Below are 22,650 nucleotides of genomic sequence, written 5' to 3' on the forward strand. Positions count from 1 at the left end.
AAGAGAGCATTCAATGTACCGCTCTTTTTCTTTCCTTGTGGGTAATTAAAAGTTTATGGTAAAAGTACTGAAAACTACCTCCATTGTAATTTCCTTCAGTTCTGTCCAAACAAAAGAAAATAGAACAAAGCCAAAACAGGACGTTGCCACAGCACTTTGAGAACACATAAACCCTGCTTGCAAAATTGAAAAGAGGGTTGAAGAGATGGCTCCATCCTTAAAGGCTGACAACCACAATTGGAAAGAAGTTGAAGTGAGTGTCTGTGTCATGGACTGGGCTAGGGTCCTCTTGGCATCTACTGATGAACTTATAGAAGCTGCTGAATGTCTCCTCTATCTTCCTCGAATGCCAAAGAAACTGCTTCAGGGAGTGCACAGTAGAGATCGGAACAAACCTGGGACCAAAGGATATGCATGCTTCCGATGAGAATTCATGGATTAATGAGGACAGAGAAAGAAGTAGGTGGGGAGGGACTAGGAAAGGTGCCCTAGCTTTGGTCTGCCTGCCCCTCTCAGACAGCAGGTGCTCCTTCCCTGGTGCTGATGAGAAGAACCAGGATGTCTCTACTGAATGAAAACATACAAGAGAGGTGCTTTGCCTTCAGACTCAGCCAGCACCCAACCAAGTACAACATATGCCAATGGTTTGAGCTGCCCATAGCTCATCCCAGGGCCCCCATACCAAGGCCCCCATACCAGAATCTTCAATTCTGAAGATTACTCTGGTATTGATCACTAGAAGAGTAAATGCCCAGACATCCCTGCAATCTGTGAAAACCTAGTTAGGCAAAACAGTACTGATGCCCAGAAACTTGAGTATTTAGTAACTGGCCCTGCAAGGATTGTGCTGTTGGTGCTCTGATCTTATAATGGGAGGGAGCCCAGTTTCTTGTTCATGCAAAGCAAGTGCCATACGAGGAACCGCACTCTCAGCTCGGATGAAACATATTCAACGACTTCCCAAAGAGAATGTCAAGAGCCAGCCATATACCTTCCTACCCTTTCAGAGCTCACTGGTCCTCTGTCCTAGCAATCACCTTGGCTAGGAACCAGAAACCAGAGGGAGAGATGGTAAAGGAGGTAATTAGCAGGAACCTTGTGCCCGCCCCTACAAGAAAAGTATTTTTCTTAATGAAGGTGAAATGGTGACTTGTTTAGAAAAACAACTACACAGGAAACACATAGGCGGACGGTGAAGCAATTATGCCTGAGCTTAGAGGTTGAGGCTACCCTGACCCTGTGGCATTTCTGCATATCTTAAGCTTCCTTTTCTTAACTCTCAACAAAAATTTTCTAAGAGATTTCTGCCACCCGGACACCTTTTCACAGCCAACACTGTCTCGTAGAGCTGTGCACCAAGTCCGACTTTTCTGTCATCTCCAGGTATCAATTCCTTCCCAGTATTTGTTTCCATTTTTCATTCTTTCCTTAGAAAGCGATACTGATCACTGGAAAGCCCTCAGCAGTTAGCAAGGTGACATCCTCTGCTGCCTGGTGGATTTTCTCCGGCCCTTTCAGTCCTATAGAAACACACATGAAGATCATCCACTCTGAGCCAAATTCACGAACCGGTGAATCAGTGTTCGCAAGTGTGATTTGTTATTTTTGTTCGTTGAAGCACTGGAAAGTGGAGAAAAGGAGTTGTTGAGAACACTTGCTGAATCCAGACACTGAGGACTTTGAAACCTGCTAAGAAATGTAAAGTTGGGAACCTGTGATGACAACCATTCAGCAGATTTGGAGAGACTGAAAGGGGAGTGAGGATTTGAATTTGTCTAACTTCAGTGCTCACATTCTTATTGTTAATGACAACATAATGTGTTCTACCACCAAGCATATTAAAAATCATTTAATTGGAAGGATTAATTGTGTGAATGTGCACTGCCCATGCCCTGAATAAATTGAGTTCTCTGCAAAAGCTTGTACATACCCAAAGCCCAAACGGTATGAACATGTCGAGAACAGTGTTTGCCTAAGACTGTGAACCTAACTTAATCAAAACCACATTATAGGGAGATCTTGGTCAGCAGTGTTGCTACAAGACCTGAGAACTCATGTAAAAAGACAGGCATGATGATATGTGGCTGTAACCCTGGCGATAGGGAGGTAGAGACAGAAGCATCCGTGGATCTTGCTGGTCAGGCAATCTAGCCTGAGTGGTGAGCCCCGGGCCAGTGAGAGACACTGTCCAAAGAACAGGATAAGTGGCTCCTGGGGTGCAATAGCAGAGGTTATCTACTGGCTTCTATGTGAATATGCATGTGAGGGTACAAACACACACACACATACACACACACACACAAATGTATTCTATACCCAGAGAAGAGTGTGCTGAAGTATAATATCCAGGCAACATGTCCTGCACTGCAAAGGAACCTTGTTTCCTTTCTGAAACAGGATGGCCTTTTAACTGCAGGCCATTCATTCAAATTTGTTCTGGACTTGAATTGACAGAAGGTCGTTCCCTCCCGACAGCCATTGGGACATCCACGCTCATTCTTGGTAAATTGGTGCTCTCAAGAGTCACCATGCCCACGACAAACCATCTCCACTAGCTTCTGCTGAACCACATGGCAGAATTAGGGGAAAACCTGAAGGAAATAATAGCTTCCTTTAAAAGCATTCCCTAATGGGACCCTCGCTTAAGGAAAAACAGCTGCTCCGAGAAACAGATTCAGGCTGAAAGGAAACTTGTGCCTTGCTGCAAACCATTCCCTAAATCAAAGTATCCCCTCCACCACAGTTCCAATTTGAATCTTGTTTTCCACATCTTAGAAGCACAACCAGGCATATGCATGAGTCTGAGGATCAGAAGGACTGTGGGAGGCTTCCTTATAATAACATCTCAGGATGATAAGATTGTGCCAGTTTGCAGCCAACTATCTGCACATGACCAATGCGACAGAGGCACAGACACCTACGTACTGCTTAGTGAACACTAAGTATACAAGTATCTGGGCCAAGTAGTTTCTGGAGATGTCTAATTGTGGAGATGGAAGACTACTGACACCATGGAGGAATGCTACTTAGTGGCCTATTGCCTTTAGCTTTCTTATATAGGCAAGGTCCCTGTGCCCAAGGACCACACCACCCACAGTGAGTTGAGACCTCCTACATCAATTTAGCAATGAAGAAAATGGCCCCACAAGTCCATCTGATTCAGGCAATCCCCCAGTTGAGATTCCCTCAGATAATTCTGTGTTGTGTCACGTTGACCACAGAAGCTAACCAGGAGAACCGCTGAAATTGCTATGTTTAAGAGTGGGCAGCTGGTCAATGGTGGTCCCACGTACAAACCAAGTCAGTCAGACTCTAAATCCCAAACCCTAGATCTCAAACTCAACAACCTCTCTGTGATGATTTGATTAATATATACTCCTTAAGTTTCAGGCATTAGAATTTATCCATCCTCTGAGGGGATCTTTGGGGAGGTTGTGGCCTTATTGGAGGAAGTATGTCTTGGGTGTGGGCTCTGAAGTTTCAAAAGACTGTCTGTCATACCAAATGTGAGCTATCAGCTGTTCTGCCAACGTACCTTCGCTTTAAAATCATGGACTCTAGGATAGTGGTTCTCATCTTTACCAACACTGCTACACCTAATATAGTTCCTCATGTTGTGGTGACCCCAACCATAAAATCATTTCAATGCTACTTCATACCTGCAATTTTGCTACTGTTAATTATAGTGTAAATATCTGATATGTGATGATCCCAAAGGGTTCATGACCCACGGGTTGAGAAACACTGCAATCAAAGCCCAGTTAAATGTTTCTTTTTTATAAGTTTTCTTGGTCGTGGTGTTTCATCACAGCAGCAGAAAAGAAACTAATACACTCTCCATCGTGGCTCCTTTAAGATGCTCATCTGTGAGAAAAAGGCTTCTTCCTTTGCTCTGACGGCGGCCATCAGGTGAGCCAAGATGGGTGCATACAAGTACGTGCAGGAGCTATGGAGGAAGAAGCAGTCTGATGAGATGCATTTTCTTCTAAAGGTCCAATGCCAGCAATACCGCCAGTTCTATGAGCTGCACAGGGCTCCTCGCCCCACCGGCCTGATGAAGCGTGAAGGCTGGGATACAAGGCTAAGTATGGTTATGCCATTCACAGGGTTTGTGTCCTCCACTGTGGTCGCAAATGCCCGGTTCCTAAGGGAGCACCTTACGGCAGGCCTGTCCACCATGGTGTTAACCAGCTACAATTTGCCTGAGGTCTTCAGTCTGTTTGTTGCGGAGGAGAGAGCTGGCCATCTTTGTGTGGCTTTGAGAGTCCTGAATTTGAGAGTCACCAAATCAGTTCACAAGCACAGAGAGATCTGTGGGCTGACATCTGCTGATCGCAAGAGCCGTGGCCTTGGAAAGGGCCACAAGTTCTACCACATTATTGATGGCTCTCGCGGTGCAGCCTGGAGAAGATGCACTACTCTCCTGCTCCACTGTTACCACTAACACATGTAATATTTGTAAAATTCATATCCAATAAGCAAATTAGGACAGTCAAAAAAACAGTGCTCATCCGTAATGGGTATGACAAGTTGGAGACTTCAGAATGTGAAAGGAGAGCTCACAGCATTGTAACATGTTTATATCCTTGAGTTTATAATTGTCAACCAATTGTCCAATCAGCTATTGATTGGACTTGACTGCTTTGTTCGATGTCTCCACTATCTTCCTACTTTAGGGTTTTTTGTTTGTTTGGTTGGTTGGTTATTTTTGGTTTTGGGGGGTTTTTTTGTTTGTTTGTTTGGTTGGTTGGTTGGTTGTTTTGGTTGTTTTTTTTTGGGGGAGGGGGGTTTCCGAGACAGGGTTTCTCTGTAGAACAGGCTGGCCTCGAACTCAGAAATCTGCCTGCCTCTGCCTCCCAAGTGCTGGGCACCACCACCGCCCGGCCCTTTCTTCTATCCACTTGACCTCTGAAGGCATTTGGCTCCAACCCCTGAACACTTCTAAAATATTCCTTACAGTTGTCCTATAATCTCTCCACAGCTGAAAGCTATAGAAGCAGTTATGAGACCAGGGCAGGAATAAAGCAGGGAAATCAAAGGGAGAAAGCTTGAACCGAACTGATTCTTGTGAAAGTCTATCAGTAGGGCTGATGTCCAGAATGAAAGACACTGTTTTATATGAAGTTCCTAATCCTCGGTCGGTTAGTAGAAGTGACGCATTGAGGATTTCCAGATGCCATCTTGACACGGCAGAGGAAAGAAGAATGACTCATGGGCTCACTGGAAGAGTGTATGGGACCCTAGGTTTAATGCCCAGCACCACGAAAATACATATTGTTGAAAGACCATAGTTTTAGCCTCTGAACACTGCTTTATGAACAAGAGTTTATAAGAGCCCCCTAATAGGAAGATGACCTGCAGAGCTGGGTTTTGATATTATTATAAAGCAAGTGACAGACAATCACATATAAATGGATAAAGAAGTAAAAAAAGAGAACACATATGTGTACATACCTAATATAAACCAGAAAGAGAAAGAAGCAATGGCTAGTTTGAGGGGAAGGTTGCTTTTCACTATAAATAAACTAGCGTATTTATTTATTATTTATTTTTGCTTTTAGTATAGGAATATTACAAGATTCTGATTCTTTGATATATTGGGAATTTTTAAGAGGAAAAACGTTTTGGAGTAGCTGTGGTTAAAACAGAGGTGAGGAAATAGGAAAGTTACCTTCCACTATCCCTTAATCTGCTATAAACCCTGGTTCCTTCAGAGATATCTCTGGCTCCTAAAAAAAATAATTTAAAATGATTGCCAAGTTCTTAAATTTTCTTTGGTTCTTGGAGATACTTGCATTCTTTAGGAGAAAAAAAAAAACCTTTATAGATAACTCAACACATCCTAAGAAAAATGAAGGACTTTAATTAAGTTTGTTTAACCATCTTGCCACACGCTAACCCATCACAGGCCAAGATGGCTTTCTAGTTTTATCATTTCTATCCATCAAGCTGAGATGCTTCCGCTTTGTCTTCTGGGTCCAAGACGCCGTCTCATCTTGGCTGACCTCTGATCCCTCAGCCCCTCTCGGTCACCCCGAGCATATCCTGGCCCTGCTACTGTTCATTGTCTCACTTCCTTGGCCCAAATGCAACGCCCCACTTCACTTGAAAGATAACCGGTCCTCATCAAAGCCTGCAAGTTCTATTTGTACTCCTGACAGTTCCCTCACCCACTCTCCCATCACTTATGATGCCCAAGACCATGATTTGCAAACGACAGTTTCCTGCTCCCCTTCAGAGGTTCAAGAAATCAAAATTGCTCTATTTCCTATTCATTTTATCTGGGCACAAAGGGTTTATTGGTGGGACTTCAGATACTACATTGATTGTATCTGGTCTCTAAAAAACCATCAGTGGTTGAGTTCTGACGGAGATTTAAACAGTAACTATAAATATTTGAAAAGCCTATTAAAATGCTGGTCCACCTTTCCAGGCTTGTGTGTGGGCAGCTTCCTTCATATTTACCAGCCTGAGATGGGCAGATCTGAGATTTGTACACAAATAATGCAGGAGAAGATCTTTTAGTCCAGAAGTTGCTAAGCTAGAAATCATTGACTCATGGCCACGCATCCCATCCTATTACTACATGAAGTAAGTTCTTTCTGTAATAGGAGGAATCTCAGTTAACAAGAACAAACAGGTCTGCTATAGTGTGAAGGAGATGTCATTAGAGTTCTCTGACTGGATGGGAATTATCTACAGCCACACCACCGTGAAGCCACCATCTCATCTGATTGAATTGGACCTAAAGTTCGGAAATCTGGTGCCTTCTCCAGATTCCACTTAAACTGATTTGTTTGTTTGTTTGTGTTTGTTTGTTTCATTTCTGGTTTTGTTGGGTTTCTCCATTTGTGTTTTGAGCCTCGGCACTGGCATCTCAACTTCTTGGCCAAAGTGTTTATCACTGGTGTGTTTTCTTCAAAATGCATTTAAGAATATTTATCATTAAATCAAGATTAGATTCTTTAGAAGATTATATATTATTTAGAAGATATATTAAATATATTTAGGAGATTAGATATCATTAAATGAAGATTAGAAAGGAGAGAACAGGGGCTGGAGACATGGCTTAGTGGGTAAGAGCACCGACTGCTCTTCTGAAGGTCCTGAGTTCGAATTCCAGCAACCACATGGTGGCTCACAACCATCTGTAAAGAGATCTGACTCCCTCTTCTGGTGTCTGAAGACAGCTACAGTGTACTTACATATAATAAATAAATAAATAAATAAATAAATAAATAAATAAATAAATAAATCTTTAAAAAAATCTTGTTTGCTGGGCAGTGGTGGCTCATGCCTTTAATCCCAACACTTGGGAAGCAGAGGCAGGTGTATCTCTGAGTTCAAGGCCAGCCTGGTCTACAGAGTGAGTTCCAGGACAACCAGGACTACAGAGAAACCCTGTCTCAAACCCCCTTCCCTCCACAAAAAAAAGAAAGAAAGAAAGAATGAGAGAACACATACACTTATTTGGCTGGAACAAGCACCTCTGACCCCTGGGTTGCCTTCTTTTGAAAAGCCATTGCTTATCCATCTCTGTGTCTTCCTGCTCACTGTGTCTGCTGGGTTCCTCTCCATCCAGAACACAGGCCTCCATCTAGCAAACTCTTGGTAAATTGCTTTCAAATACCCTGTTTCTATAACTACCTGTCCTTGTAGATGCTAGCCATTCAAAGGACTAGGTATGCATCATCCTTGCAAAGTCACTAAATCTCTAGTGTGTTGTCACAGGAGCCAAGTGTCTAAAATGACCTCTTGAAACTCCGTGGTACAAATACACACCCCGAAAGCTTAAACTACCCTTCCATTTCCTTTGGAACACATCAATCAAATTCCAGGTCCCCCTGATGTCGAACCTACAAATGCAAAGGAACAAATCATAGCCTGATCACTACTCAACTGAATAAATCAAATCAAATTCCCCTAAGCAGAATTGCTGGAAGATTTTTAAGCCAAGCCCTGCCTTAAAATAGCCAACCAGTACTGTTAATCTTAAATAAATCTCAAACAAGGTCGAATCATAGTAATATTTTTAGCGGATAAAATTTGATTTACAGTTACGAAATTTCATCATCTTGCATCGTAAGAAGGTTTTTCAATATCAGATTCATTTTTGCATGAAGATGGTTGGAGGCCAGTAAATTTCCAGTAGTTTCTCTCCTTGAGGTGAAGAGCAAGGCCTGGTGCAATCACAGAGCCTGAGGCTGAGCAACGAATGCTTCCAACTGGCTGGGTTTCAGGGTCAAAAAATAAACTTGCCTCCAGGGACGCACACAGACAATAAATCAAGCAGGAAAATTTCACTTAGTACAGAAGGAGACATGCAATTAAAATTACTGAGACTACACCAACCAGGCAGCATATATGAGCTAGCCCAAGGTCCTCAACACATCTACAGCAGGGGACTGCCTGGTTTGGCCTCAAGGAGAGAAGATGCACCTAACCCTTGAGAAACTTGAGGCCCCAGGGAATGAGGAGGAATTCAACCCCAGGGGTCACCAGCTCCTGTCCATTGGTGGGGTGGGAGTGTGGAGCTGGGGGATGGGGTGGGGACAGTGTTTTGGAGAAGAGGGCGTGAGTAATGAATGGGATGAGGAACTGTCAGGGGGTGGAACCGGGAGGGGGATAAACTGGACTGTAAAAAGAGATTAAAGATAATAACAATAAAAAGTAAAATAAAATTAAGGCTCATGGTGTTTTCATGAGCCACCACCACCACCTGTTAATGTAATTAGGACCCCTGGCTGCTTGTGGGATTTTCAATCCGCTGCCCTCTGCAGAGACACACTCTCATCCTATACATTACTGACTTTTTTTTAATTATTATTTTCTTTTATTTTTTATCTTTTTTATTCGATATATTTTTTTATTTACATTTCAAATGATTTCCCCTTTTCTGGCTTCCCACTCCCGGAAAGTCACATAAGCCCCCTTCCCTCCCCCTGTTCTCCCATCCACCTCTTCCCACTTCCCTGTTCTGGTTTTGCCTTATACTCTACACTGAGTCTTTCCATAACCAGGGGCCACTCCTCCATTTTTCTTGGACAAATGGATGGAGCTGGAGAACATCATACTAAGTGAGATAACCCAGTCTCAAAAGATCAATCACGGTATGCACTCACTAATAAGTGGATATTAGCCTAGAAAATTGGAATACCCAAAACATAATCCACACATCATTACTGACTTTCTTTGAGTCCATTATCCCAGCCATTGGCGAAGCCCTCTCCAGTGCCTCTCTACTGGTGCCTCTGCCATCTGACTACAACCGCCTTTTTTTTTCCTCTAAGTCTTTTTTTACAGTCTAGGTTTTATCTCCCTCGCTCCTCCGACTGTTCCACATCCCATACCTCCTCCTAACTGTCTCCAAGAGGATCTCCCCTCCCAGACCTCCTAACTCCCTGGGGCCCCCAAGTCTCTCAAGGGTTAGGAGAATCTTCTCTGACTGAACCCATACCCAGCAGTCCTCTGTTGTATATGTGTTGAAGGCCTCATATCAGCTGGTGTGAGCTGGTGACTCAGTGACTGAGAGATCCCAGGGACCAGGTTAGTTGAAACCGCTGCTCTTCCTATGGGGTCACCCTCCTCCTCAGCTTCTTCCAGCTCTGCCGGGCTGTGGCGCTCACCTTTAATCGCAGCACTTGGAAGACAGAGGCAGGAGGATTTCTGAGTTCGGGGCCAGCCTGGTCTACAGAGTAAGTTCCAGGACAGCCTGGAAACCCTGTCTCGAGGGAAAAAAAAAAACAAAAAAAAAAAAACAAAAAAAACAACAAACTTCTTCTAGCTTTTCACTAATTCAACCCCAGGGGTCCCCAGCTTCTGTCCATTGGTTGGGTTTAAATACCTACATCTGTCTCTTGCAGCCACTTGTTGGGCAGTCATGACAAGCCCCTGTTTCTACAACTGCCTCTTAGCATCCCCTTATTCTGCAACCCCATATCCAGTCACACACCGTGCGAGTCGCTCATTTAAAGTGTCATCCTCGATAGTCTGTTTGCAATTTCAGAGGTGGACAGCCAACTGTGGACATGTTTGATCCCAGAAAGAACTGTGAGCCCATTAGCAATGACCCTTCATCTCCTTCCCAACCCAGCCCCGGGCAAACACTTTCTAGTTCTTTCGTACCTGTGTACCCATCCCACCCCTCTGTTTTTGTTATTGTTTGTTTGCTTGCTTTGTTGTTGTTGTTGTTGTTGAAACAAGGTCTATTGGCCTGCAATTTACCATGTAGCCCAGGCTGGACAGTGAGATATGACTTACTTAGCCTCCCAAGTGCTAAGATTGAAGACCTGTACAACCACACGCAGCCAGGAACCACTTCTTATTGTTCTTTTTAAAATCTGAGTAACACAACGAAATTGACTGTTTGGAGCTTCGTTCTTACTCGGCAAAATGTTTTCAAGGTCGACCTGTGCTGTAGCTTTAATCAGTACTTTGCCTTTATTTATTTATATTTATTTATTTATTAAGATTTATTTTATTTATACAAGTACGCTGTAGCTGTCTTCAGACACACCAGAAGAGGGCATCGGATCCCATTACAGATGGTCATGAGCCACCATCTGCTTGCTGGGAATTGAATTCAGGACCTCTGGAAGAGCAGTCGGTGCTCTTAACCACTGAGCCATCTCTCCAGCCCCAGTACTTTGCCTTTTTATTATTGGCTAATATTTCATTGCATTGATGCACTACACTTTCTTTACCCAATCATCAGTTGATACACATTTGACTTGAAGTTGCTTTTCAAGTTATTATGTAACTGTTATTTCTTGACCTTATGGTAGCATTCTGTCCAAGCTCCACCCCACAATTACCCAGCAACAGCCAGGTAAGCTCCTCCCCAAAGCTCCTCCCCCTCCCTGGCAACCACTATAAAAGGGGCTGCTTGCCCCCTCCTCTCTCTCTTGCTCTCTTGCCTCTCTCTTCCCTTCCCCATTCCCTTCCCTCCCTCTCTCCACGTGGTCATGACCACTCTATAGTTCTCTACTCTCTCCCTCTCTCTGCCTTTCTCTGCCTCTACTACGCTCTTCACTCCCCTCCCCGTGCCCTAAATAAACTCTATTCTATGTGGGCCCACTGAGACATCCCCTTCCCCCACACCTCACCACACCCCCATAGAACATACCTCTCTATCTTTTTATAAACACATCACTTTATAACTAAGATCAGATATATTATAAGTAAAACTGTAACCAACATATTCTTCAAGTTTTTGTTTCCTGGTATTTTGCTTTGATTCTATGTATTTGAGTCCCCTATCTGCATATACACCAGAGTGCCAGAAGAGGGCATCAGATCACACTCTAGATGGTTGTGAGCCACGGTGGGGTTCCTAGGACCTCTGGAAGAGAAGACACTGCTTTTAACCACAAAGACACTGTCCGTCTCCTTTGATCAAGTTTTTGAGTGAGAGACTTTCATTTCTCTTAAAGTGGGTGGAACTGGAGGATGACATCCTGAGTGAGGTGACCCAGTCACAAAAGAACACACATGGTATGCATTCACTGATAAGTGGATATTAGCCCAGAAGCTCGGAATACCCAGGAAACAATTCACCTATCAAATGATGCCCAAGAAGAAGGAAGGAGAGGCCCCTGGTCTTGGAACACTGTAGGGGAATGCAGCACTGTAGGGGAATACCAGGACAGGGAATTGGGAAGGGGTTGATTAGGGAACAGGAAGAGGGAAGAGGGCTTATGGGACTTTCTGGGAGGGGGGATCCAGGAAATGGGAAATCATTTGAAATGTAAATAAAGAATATATCTAATAAAAAATTTTTTACCTAATTGCTGGGTTATATCAGAACTCTTTTTATGTGGTGACAAACTGTCTGCCAAAGTGACTATACCATTTTATATGTCTATGAGCAGTTCCTGAAGGTATAACAACTCCATGTCCTTGTCCATATTTTCTATTGTCTGCTTTATTTTAGCCATATTAATGTATGTTTGTGTGTTTGAAGTGCTGTCATTATTCTGATGGTCAATAATATTTATCTGTGTGTGTGTTTATACTGTTTTAATAGTCATTTGTATATATTCTTTGAAGAAATATTCAGAAAATTTTATTATTTTACATTTGACCAGTCTTTTTCTTACGAGGTTTCTGGACTTTTGGAGTTTTTTATTATATAGCATATATAAGCCCTTTTACAGAAATGTTATTCCAATTTCATACATAGCCTTTCTATTCTCTTTCCATGTTGTGTTGAAGCATGAGAATTTAAATTTGTATTAAGTTAGACATTTTCTTCTTGAGCTTTTTTTAATCCTATAATTTCAAAGGAGGTTTCAGAGATTTAAATTTATATTTTTAAAGAGCTTTGTCGTGTTAACCCTTAAATTTAAGTCTTTGACCCAACTTGAGTTCATTTTTAAATATGTTTTAAAGTGAGGGCTCAGCTTCATTACAAAGCTTTATAGTATCCTCTTAGAAGCAAGGGTCCTTTGATTGATTGGTTGGTTGATGATTGATTGATTGATTGATTTATATCTTGTCAATGTTTGCAAAGTCAGTGTAATCTTAGGATGGGGAGGTTATTACACCTGAGGATTAACTTGGAGGAAGTGATGGTTTTCACTAATTGTCAACTTGACAGAATCTAGAATCTCCTGAAAAATATGTCTATAGGCATGCTTATAGATGATCATCTTGATACATTAATTGATGGAGGCCGATACATCTTGACCGTGGCCAGGGCCATTTTCAGGTCAGGGGATCCTGGACTTCACAAAGTGGCCAATCAGGCTAAACATGCATCCACTTCTCTGTTTTCTGATTGTGGATGTCATGTGATCCACTGCTTTACTCTCCTACTGCCTGCTCCATGCCACCACCATTGATGGCTGGTACCTTGACCTACAAGCTAAAACAAGAATAACAACAACCGCCACCTTTTCCCCCCTTACGTTCCTTTTGTTAAGGCATTGTATCACAGCAACAGGAACAGAAACTAGGATAGAAGATGTTGTCCCTTTAACAATGATAATATTTCAACTGAGTGTCTTTCAGCCATGGTGCTCAGTGGTCCATTGACTTCATGAAGTACTTCCTGAAGTACTTCGTTCTTTTTATGATATTTCAAATGGTCATCTTCTAATGTCATCTTCAGACTGTTCATGGTAAGCATATACAAAGAACTGAATTTCTTATATGATCCGATTGTTTGTAAATTCCAATAGGAGTTACTGAATTCTGTTATAGAGTTCCTATACACCAAGTCATATCATCTGCAAAGAATTAGCTTTTATTACTTTCAATCTTCATATCTTTCATTTCATTTTCTTGCTCAATTGGGTGGAAACTTGACCACAAGGTTAAGTGGATGTGGAGTGTGGGTATCTTTTTCTTTTTGTATCTTAGCAGGAAAAGCTTAAGGCTTTAACTATAAAAAAAATCTTATTATTTATTGGTTTTTACTAGACATCTTAATCTGACCAATTAATTCCCTTCTATTCTTAGTTTGGTGTGTGTATTTTTGCCCATGAAGATGTGTTGAATTTTATCAAATGCTTTGTTTTATTTCCTTGATTTAACTTATATGGTGTGTTACATGGTTGATCTGTCTCTCCCCGCCCTCCATGCTCCCCTCCCTCCTCCCCCGCAGCTGAGGACTGAACCCAGGGTCTTGCACTTGCTAAGCAAGAGTTCTACCACTGAGCTAAATCCCCAACCCCATGGTTGATCTTCATTTGCTAAATATGCCTTCTATCCTTGGAATAAATTCTTGGGTTAAAATTATCATCTTGATCTCTATAGAAAATACTTATCATAGTAACTTATTTTTTTACCTCTGTGTGTGTGTGTGTGTATTGGAAAAATACTCATCTCACAGAATAAACTGTGAGATATATCCTCCTCTTATATTTTGCAGAACGTTTTAAGATTGGTGTTAAAGGTCTGTTAGAATTATGCAGGGCATAAAGGTGTGCAATCTTAATCTCAGCACTCAGGAGGCAGAGACAAGTAGATCTCTGGGAGCTCGAGGCCAGCCAGGACTACAGAATGAGTTCCAGGACAGCCAGGGCTACATGGAGAGAGCCTGTCTCAGGAAACAAACAAGCAAACAAATAAACAAAGTCTGCTAGAATTCCCTTGTGAACTCTTCTGGTCGTGGGCACTGTCTTCCTTGCTTGTTCAATCATTTATTATCCGTTATGATTTTTTGTTTTGTTTTTGTTTGGTTGTTAGGTGGGGAGGACAGGGTCTTTTTCTGTAGCCTGGGTAGGCTTGGGACCTGTGTAGACCAGAATGGCTTCACATCCTTCTCAGCCCCTGTCACTGAGTGCTGGGAGTCAAGGCACCGGCCACCATGATCCACAGATTTACTCAGAATTCTATTTCTTTGAACTAAGCTGTCGAAAGAAGCCTGTGAATTTCTAAGAATTTTGTCCACTTTTACAGGTTATTTCATTTTCAAGAAGACAGTTATTTACAATATTCCCTTATAATCTTTATTATCCCTGGAATGTTTGGTAACAACATGTCCCTTCATCGCTGATTTTAGATTTCTAATTTTGGATTGGTCAACCTAGCTAATAGTTTGAGAATTTTGCTGACCCTCTCAGAGAACCAACTTTTGAACTCATTGACTTTTCTCTATTATTTCTCTATTTTTCTTTTCAATCTTTTCAACTATAATCCTTATCTTCTTTATGTTAACGTGGGTTCGGTCTGCTCTTCCTTCTCAGGTGTCTTAGAATGTCAAGGTAGGATACTGACCATGAGCCCTTCCTCAGTGTTATATAGTTACAGATGTAAGTTGCCCTCTAGACAGCACCTCACTGTGTTCCACAGGTTGTCGTGAGACTTCTGTTTCATTCAGTTCACAGTGTTTCAGTTTCCTGGGGCACGTCCAGCATTTCTCTGTTCTTTGATTACTTGTTATTCTTGGTGCGTCAACTTATGTGGGAAACCTCTGTTGTTGAATTCTAAGTTCAACTCTGTTTCCAGAGGATATCCGTTGTACTGTTTGACTCCTTGTAAACTTATGGTAGCTGTTTTATGGCCTTCCTTGTGTCTAAAAGGAATGTGTACAGTTTAAGTTGGATGACGCATTCCTGAGATATCTTTTACCTCTCAGTAGCTCGTAGCTCATAATTGGTTCTGGTCTAGTTGTTTGGCTTATTAATCTGCCTATTGTATCAACCATTCTTGAAAATGAGTTGTTGATATCCCTGTCTCAGTTGGAGTTTCTATTGCTACAAAACACCATGACCAAAAAGCTGGTTAGGGAGGAATGGGTTTATTTGGTTTATAGTTCCATGTTGCTGTTTATCATTGAAGGAAAGCAGGACAAGAACACAAGCAGGGCTGGATCCTGGAGGCAGGGTCTGATGCAGAGGCCATGGAAGGATGCTTCTGTCTTGCTTCATATGGCCTGCTCATCCTGCTTTTCTGTAGAATGCAGGACCACCATCCAGGGATAGCACCACCCTCAATGGGTTGGAACTCTCCCACACTGATCACTAAGTGAGGAAATATCTTATAGCAGAATCTCATGGAGGCATTTCCTCAACCGAGGCTTCTTTCTCTCTGATGACTCTAGCTTGTGTCAAGTTGACACAAATCCAGCCAGTACAATCTCTAAAACGGTTTTTTCCCATTTTTTTATTTAAAAAGATTTATTTTCTTCTATGTGTATGAATGTGTTGCTTGCTGTATGTATGTGCACTGCGTTCATGCCTGGTGCCTGCAGAAGTCATAAGCGGGTGCAAGATTCCTCCCCTCCAACTGGAATTACAGATGACCATGAGCCACCGTGTGGATGCTGGGAATCGAACCTTGGTCTTCTGCAAGAGCAGAACACACTCTAAACTTCTGAGCCATCTCTCTAGCTCCTCTACTTTTTTTAAAATATGCTGGGTACATGAACCTTATGAATACTAGGCCAGCATTCTATCATTGAGTTGCATTCCTTCCATGTATCTTGGATTTTTATTGCTGGACACATGCTTTTATAATAGTTACATATTTCTTGCAGATTAAATATTGTACAACAAATAAGGAGGGAGCTTTACTGTTATAAAAGATCGATCTTTTTTTCCATAGGGGAGAAAATGCTTTAAAGTCTCTTTCCTAATGTTCTATGGCCACTCCAGCTTCCTTCCTTCCTCCCTTCCTTCCTTCTCTTTCATTCATTCATTCTTTCTTCCTTCCTTTCTTTCTTTCTTTCTTTCTTTCTTTCTTTCTTTCTTTCTTTCTTTCTTTCTTACTTTCATGGATGTAGGCAATATACAACTTTATTATTTATCTCTAGTTTGACAACTCTGTCTCTTGAGTAAGTTATTTAATCTAGATCATTTAATTTGGTCATCCATAGAATTGGATTCATATCTGCTACTCTGCTTTGACTTTTCTATAGTTTCTGCCTCACTCAGAATTTTCCCTTACCTTTTCCCATAGTTTCCTCACCTAATATCTTATTTCCTTTAATAATAATTTTTAATAATCCTATGGGCTTAGGGATGTTCTTGGCCTTACCACCTATTTACATTGTCATTTGCCAAACTCTAGGTTATTGTCTTAATTGCTCTTCTATTGCTGGAAGAGACACCACAAAGAAAAGCACTTACCGGTGGCTTACTTACAGTGCCAGATGTTTAATCCACTGTCATCGTGGCAGGAAGCATGGAGGCACGCAGACATAGACATGGTGCTGGAGAAGGAGCTTGAAAGTTCTACATTAAAGGATCCCACAGGCAACAGGAACGGAGAGAGCCCTTGGGCCTGGCCTGGGCATTTGAAACCCCAATGTAGATCCCCAATGACACCCCCTCCATCAAGGTCACGCCCACTCCAACAAGGACACACCTCTTCACAATCCCTGTCAATTAGTTCTGCTCCCTAATGACAAAGCATTCAAATATATGAGCCTGTAGGGACCATTCCTATTCAAACCACCTCAGTTAGATTTTTCTAAATTTCAATTATATATAAAATTACTGAGTATTTATATATCCACTTACTCTTCTCTTTCTGTGATATTATTTTTAGGCATATTGCAATCATATGTATTACAAACCCAGAAATGCATTGCTTATAATTATTATGTATCATAGTTTTGTGTGCATTAAGCATAAAATGGAGGACAAGTATGTATTTATGTTTTGTGCCTTTACCATTTTCATTGCTATTGTTTTGTTTTCAGACAGAATCTCATATAGCCCAGGCTGACCTCTAAATCAGATCTTCCTGTCTCTAGCCACCTAGTGCTGTGATTATCAGAATGTAATACCATGCTTTATAAGGTGCTGGGAATCAAATCTAGGACCTCACACACTTACACTAGTACCATACCAGCTGAACGACATCCCCATTTTTTATTTATTTATCGTTATTTATCATTTCTTGTTCTTTTTATTTGCTCTGGCAAAGTCAAGGCACACCTAGGATCACTTCATTATTTCACAGCCCTCTTCCTGCCCAGTCCTACAGTGCTGTGCCACGTGTATTATCTCTCCTTATCTTTTAGGACTGACAGTATAATAACATACACGTTCTTAGATACGCTTTCCATTTTCTCTTAAATTGGTGAAGAGTGGAAAGAGGTAAAGTATATATTTCCATTGTTTGGGGCTATGCGGATATCTCAGAAGTTTAGAGCAGTTGCTGCCTTTGCAGAGGTCTTGGGTTGGGTCCCCAGCCATGTCAGGTAGCCCACAACTGCCTGTAACTCTAGTTCACAGGGTTTCTGTGCTGTCTTATGGCCTCCATGTGAAATGTTGCACATGCTACCAATCCCGATAAGGTGGCACACGTGCATACTTATTAAAAACAAAAAATTAGGGGGCTAGAGAGATGGCTCAGTGGTTAAGAGCACTGACTGTTCTTCCAAAGGTCCTGAGTTCAAATCCCAGCAATCACATGGTGGCTCACAGCCATCTGTAATGGGATCCAATGCCCTCTTCTGGTGTGTCTGAAAACAGCTACAGTGTACTTACATATAATAAAAACAAAAAATTATAAAAACCCTGGTGCTGAGGTCCAGCCTCAGTGTGAGGAGGGTCCTGAGAAAGGCAGGAATGGGAGCAGCGCTGATTCAATAGTTCGGAGTCAGTAGTGGATGAAAGCTCTCAGTTCAAGCGCTCTCTCTTTGCCTGAGAATTCTCCTCATTCTTCCTTCTTCTCATTCTTCATTCTGACAAGAGAGCCTAAACCCAGCCTTTTATCCACTAAAGCCACATCATCAAGACTTTGGCCATTTTAATCAGTTTTCTTTAGAAATCCTTTAATTTACATAAATTTTAATAGTCTTGGATCATCAGTCTCAACTCCTACTTCCTCAACACAGAAACTAAACATTTTCTTATAGTTTTTGCACAGGCTGTTCTTCACGGGTAGCTGGGTACAGCTCTTGCAACTGTCCTGGTATAGCAGATTAGTAACTGTTTTCATCTAAGAACAGAAAGGTAACAGACTACTAAGGTTAAAATTATTTCTTATGAAGTTTTCAAATGGATGCAAGTAAAGCAGCTGGCTCTAATATCTCCCGAGATGTCTCTGATCATTGAAGTAGCTAGGAGAATGAAGTACTAACTTTTCACATGCTTGTATAGCATCTTTTTATTCTCTCATCTTTGTTTCCTTATCCTAGCAATGCCCTGGACTCATGTCCAAAATTGACAACCTCTCCATGAACGTCAACTCACTAGCCCATCATTCTTTTCTGTTACACGATGCGCTCCTTCTATACTATTTGGTCCTAGATCATAGAAAGTAAAACAGAAGTTCCAGGCCAACAGCAGTCATCAGCACATGTGGAGATTTGGGGTGGGGGGGTCAATGGTTTGGCAGTGCTTGAGGGGCAGGAACTGGGTCACATCTCCCCTTATGCAGCCATGCTGGACCCAGCACCCTGGGCCCCACAGCTCCCAGGAGGCTGGAAGAGTGACACCTAAAGACCCACCCCAGGCTCTGTGGCAAACACCCTTAACTCTTTGCTCCTCTTCTAGTCTTTTATTTAAGTGTTTTTAATGTGGTGTATCACATTGTCAGGCTCTTTGCTTTACTCTTTTTTTTTTTAAAATATTTTTATTTTCTATATTCTTTGTTTACATTCCAAATGATTTCCCCTTTTCCAGATCCCCCCTCCCCATATGTCCCATAAACCTTCTCTCCACCCATTCTCCAATCACCTCCCTCCTTTTTCTCTGTCCATATATTCCCCTCCAATGCTAGATCAATCCTTTCCAGGATCAGGACCCTCTCCATACTTCTTCATGGGAGTCATTTGTTATGCGATTTGTGCCTTGGGTATTCAGGACTTCTGGGCTAATTAATATCCACTTATCAGAGATTGCATTCCATGTGTATTCTTTTGTGGTTGGGTTACCTCACTTAGAATGATATTTTCCAGATCAAACCATTTGCCTAAAAATTTTGTGAATTCATTGTTTCTAATTGCTGAGTAGTATTCCATTGTGTAAATATATCACATTTCTGTATCCATTCCTCCTTTGAGGGACATCTGGGTTCTTTCCAGCTTCTGGCTATTATAAATAAGGCTGCTATGAACATAATGGAGCATGTGTCTTTATTGCATGCCGGGGAATCCTTTGGGTATATGCCCAGGAGAGGTATAGCAGGGTCCTCCAGAAGTGTCATGTCCAGTTTTCTGAGGAACCGCCAGACTGATTTCCAAAGTGGTTGTACCATCTTACAGCCCCACCAGCAGTGGAGGAGTGTTCCTCTTGCTTTACTCTTACAATGTACTGACTGAGGTTCTGACTCATCTAGATTGACCCTCATCAAATTCAGTATACTTTCAACCACCATTTTTCAGGCATCTTCTCCTGTGCGGGTTAGCCCTGTCCTTTGTGCATTCACCCACACAAGGCTCCACCTGACAACAAGTCACTGTGTAAAGCTTTTGGCATTCGCTGCTTCTCTGGATGGGGCAGCTTTAGACCTCTTTGCCTCCTTCCCTGACTCTGTTTCTTCTTCCCTATTACATCACAGCCCAGCTGTTGGGCTCCACCAACTGCATGATGACTCTTCTCTTCTTTCCAACAATTCCCTAGGACATATATTGCACCACAATTTGACCTAATTAAATTCATGCAAGGTTTTGGTTTTTTGTTTTGTTTTGTTTTGTTGGGGTTTTTTTTTTGTTTTTGTTTTTGACCAGTCCTTGAGAGGAGTTTTTTTCTGTCTCTACTTTAGGAAATGTCCTTAATCATTGTCTTTCCCCTAGTCCAGACTAGTAGTTTAGCTGGCCTGGGGTTTTAACTTGTCGTTCACAAACATTGCAGTTACCGTCTTCATTTCTTACCAATTCTTCATTGTTTTAGAGAAAGGCACACACTTTTCCTTACTGTGTCAAAGAAGTCCGTTTTCTGAGATGAGAACATTACATCCTCTGACCCTCCTGGCTGCTTTTTCTCTCTGACACTGGGGTTGCTGGACAATGTCCTGTCTCTCTTGGAGGAACACCTCTGCTTTATGAGCACAGATCTGAATAGTTCTCTTGCTTATGAAGTGGGGGTTGGATCAAGGTGAGGACCCTGATCTCCTGTCCGCACTAATTAGGAAGACAGTGAGCCTCTGTGAATTAAGGCTGGAGGGGATTTGAAATGTCTCCTCCAGGAAACACTGCATCCCTGGACTGAAGCCTGGGTCACTCTGTCTCTTGGCCATATACACCTGTGTGGAGTTTTAATTAAGGGCCACTGATGCTTGCCAATCATACATACATGGACTTTGTTGAATAAATATCCATTAGCTCATTGTACATTGTTTGAACAATTTACAGAAAGTTCAGATGATTGTATTCTCACCCTTTCGGCAGTGATGGCTGTTGCACTGGACAGAGGGTCTGCAAATCTCTTCACACTTTCCCAGGGATCTCCAAAACAGCACTTCCCGACGGGTACATCACTACTATCACCATCGTTGTCGCCTTCATATCTGCTGTGCTCATTGTACAGGAAAAGATGAGGCATCAGGAGAATAGGCCATTTAAGGAATGTCACACAGTTCAGCCAGTGGTGGAGGCTGGATCTGAACCCATGCAATTGAGTTCCCACTGAACCTCTGCTGTACGTACAATGTCAGCTTTCAATCCAAAGTGCATAGAGAGCCAGGCATGACATTGTAGGCCTATGCTCTCAGCTACTTAGGAAACTGAGACAGAAAGATCAAAGATCTATGATCTGACTGAGGTGCAGAGTGACTTTAAACCCATAGGAAAAAGAAAATTAAAAGAGGCTATGATGTCATCGACTAGTAAGAGCTTGTTTTGCATGAGTGTGGCCCTACCTTCAATGCTCAGGAAAGAGAGACAGATAGACAGAGAGACAGAGACAGCGAGACAAACAGACACACTATACACACATACACACACACACACACACACACAGAGAGAGAGAGAGAGAGAGAGAGAGAGAGAGAGAGAGAGAGAGAAGACTCCTAAGAGTAATGCCTTATAAAATTTTCCTCTTTTAAAAAGCTGAGGGTGGAAAATGAGGCCTTTTAAATTTTCATTTACTTACTATTATTACTATTATAGGGTATCTATGTAGTAAAAGTAAAGAAATGGTAAATTCTAGTACTGTTTAGTGTTTTTGAGCACCAATCATCCACTTGAAATGAAAGACATCTATATTGAAAATAAAACTTTGTAGTTAAAAAAAAATAGGCATGAAACTCAATTGTTCAATTAAGTAGAGAAACCAAATACTGACCTTTTAGGATAATAGTTGGCTCCTCCTCTAAGAGTGGAAAATAACTGCACAGGAATCAAATCCTGATGTGTGAACTATCCCCTCAAAGGAAGATATTCCAAAGATGTCGAAAGCTTTCGCCAGGCAAGATAGAGACATCTCTATTTTTCACTCACAAGTCACCATTACCCCTGAGAAGCACAACCTTCATATGAAGTACAGGTTTCAAGGAGTACAGCTCCCCTGTGCTCACCACTACATGAAAGGACCAGGCCATATTTGCAAGGTGTAAGGAAAATGGTGCGTCTGGAAACCTCCTACGAAACAACTCTGCATAAAATGACCGTGCCCAGAAGTATCTGGAGTGCAGATTTTTAATCAATGCCAGAACAAGCCTGGATTACATTAATAAAAATGTAGAACACATGCCTCCACGTCTGTTTGCTCAGCCACAAAATGAGCAGGGCATTCACTCCTGCCAGAGCGGAAGATAAGCTCCGTGAAGATGCAGTTGTTTCTGCAGTGCGGTGGTGGCATGGGGACGAGACCTGGGAAACTCAGGTTGTCAATCGGCCTGCACCTGAAGAGGCATCAGAATAGCAATTGTGACAACAAACAGCTAACCAGCAAACTACTTATGGCTAGGGTCACCATTTCACTAGAGACCTCTTAACATAACACCAAGCAAGTAGTGTAGGCATGTTTCCCCTCAAAGTCAAAGGCTGCATTTAGGTGTCAAGAAGCCACCCTCACTGGTGTCTGTGGCTCACAGGATCTGGCTTTGTTCTCTCTCAGACTCACTTTCTGGACGCAGTGTTTTTAAGAATGCCCTCTGGTATGGGAGGCAGGACATAGAAGCTTTAAGATGTATCCAGTTAAGAATTTCCCCCTCGAGCTGGAGAGATTAAAGCCCCAACTCCCAAGCCTGATCATCTGTTGATCTAGTTCCCCCATGGAGCAGGAAAGAAAAGACTCCTCCCCAAAGGAG

The 22,650-nt window shown here is 42.1% G+C and overlaps 1 pseudogene; it reads left to right on the forward strand.

Annotated features, from left to right (window-relative positions):
- The first annotated feature begins 3,919 nt into the window (after nt 1-3,919).
- Nucleotides 3,920-4,444, forward strand: LOC127668118 (60S ribosomal protein L15-like; annotated as a pseudogene).
- Nucleotides 4,445-22,650: the final 18,206 nt, after the last annotated feature.

This window comes from Apodemus sylvaticus, chromosome 17 (assembly GCF_947179515.1).
Source record: "Apodemus sylvaticus chromosome 17, mApoSyl1.1, whole genome shotgun sequence".
Classification (NCBI taxonomy): Eukaryota; Metazoa; Chordata; class Mammalia; order Rodentia; family Muridae; genus Apodemus; species Apodemus sylvaticus.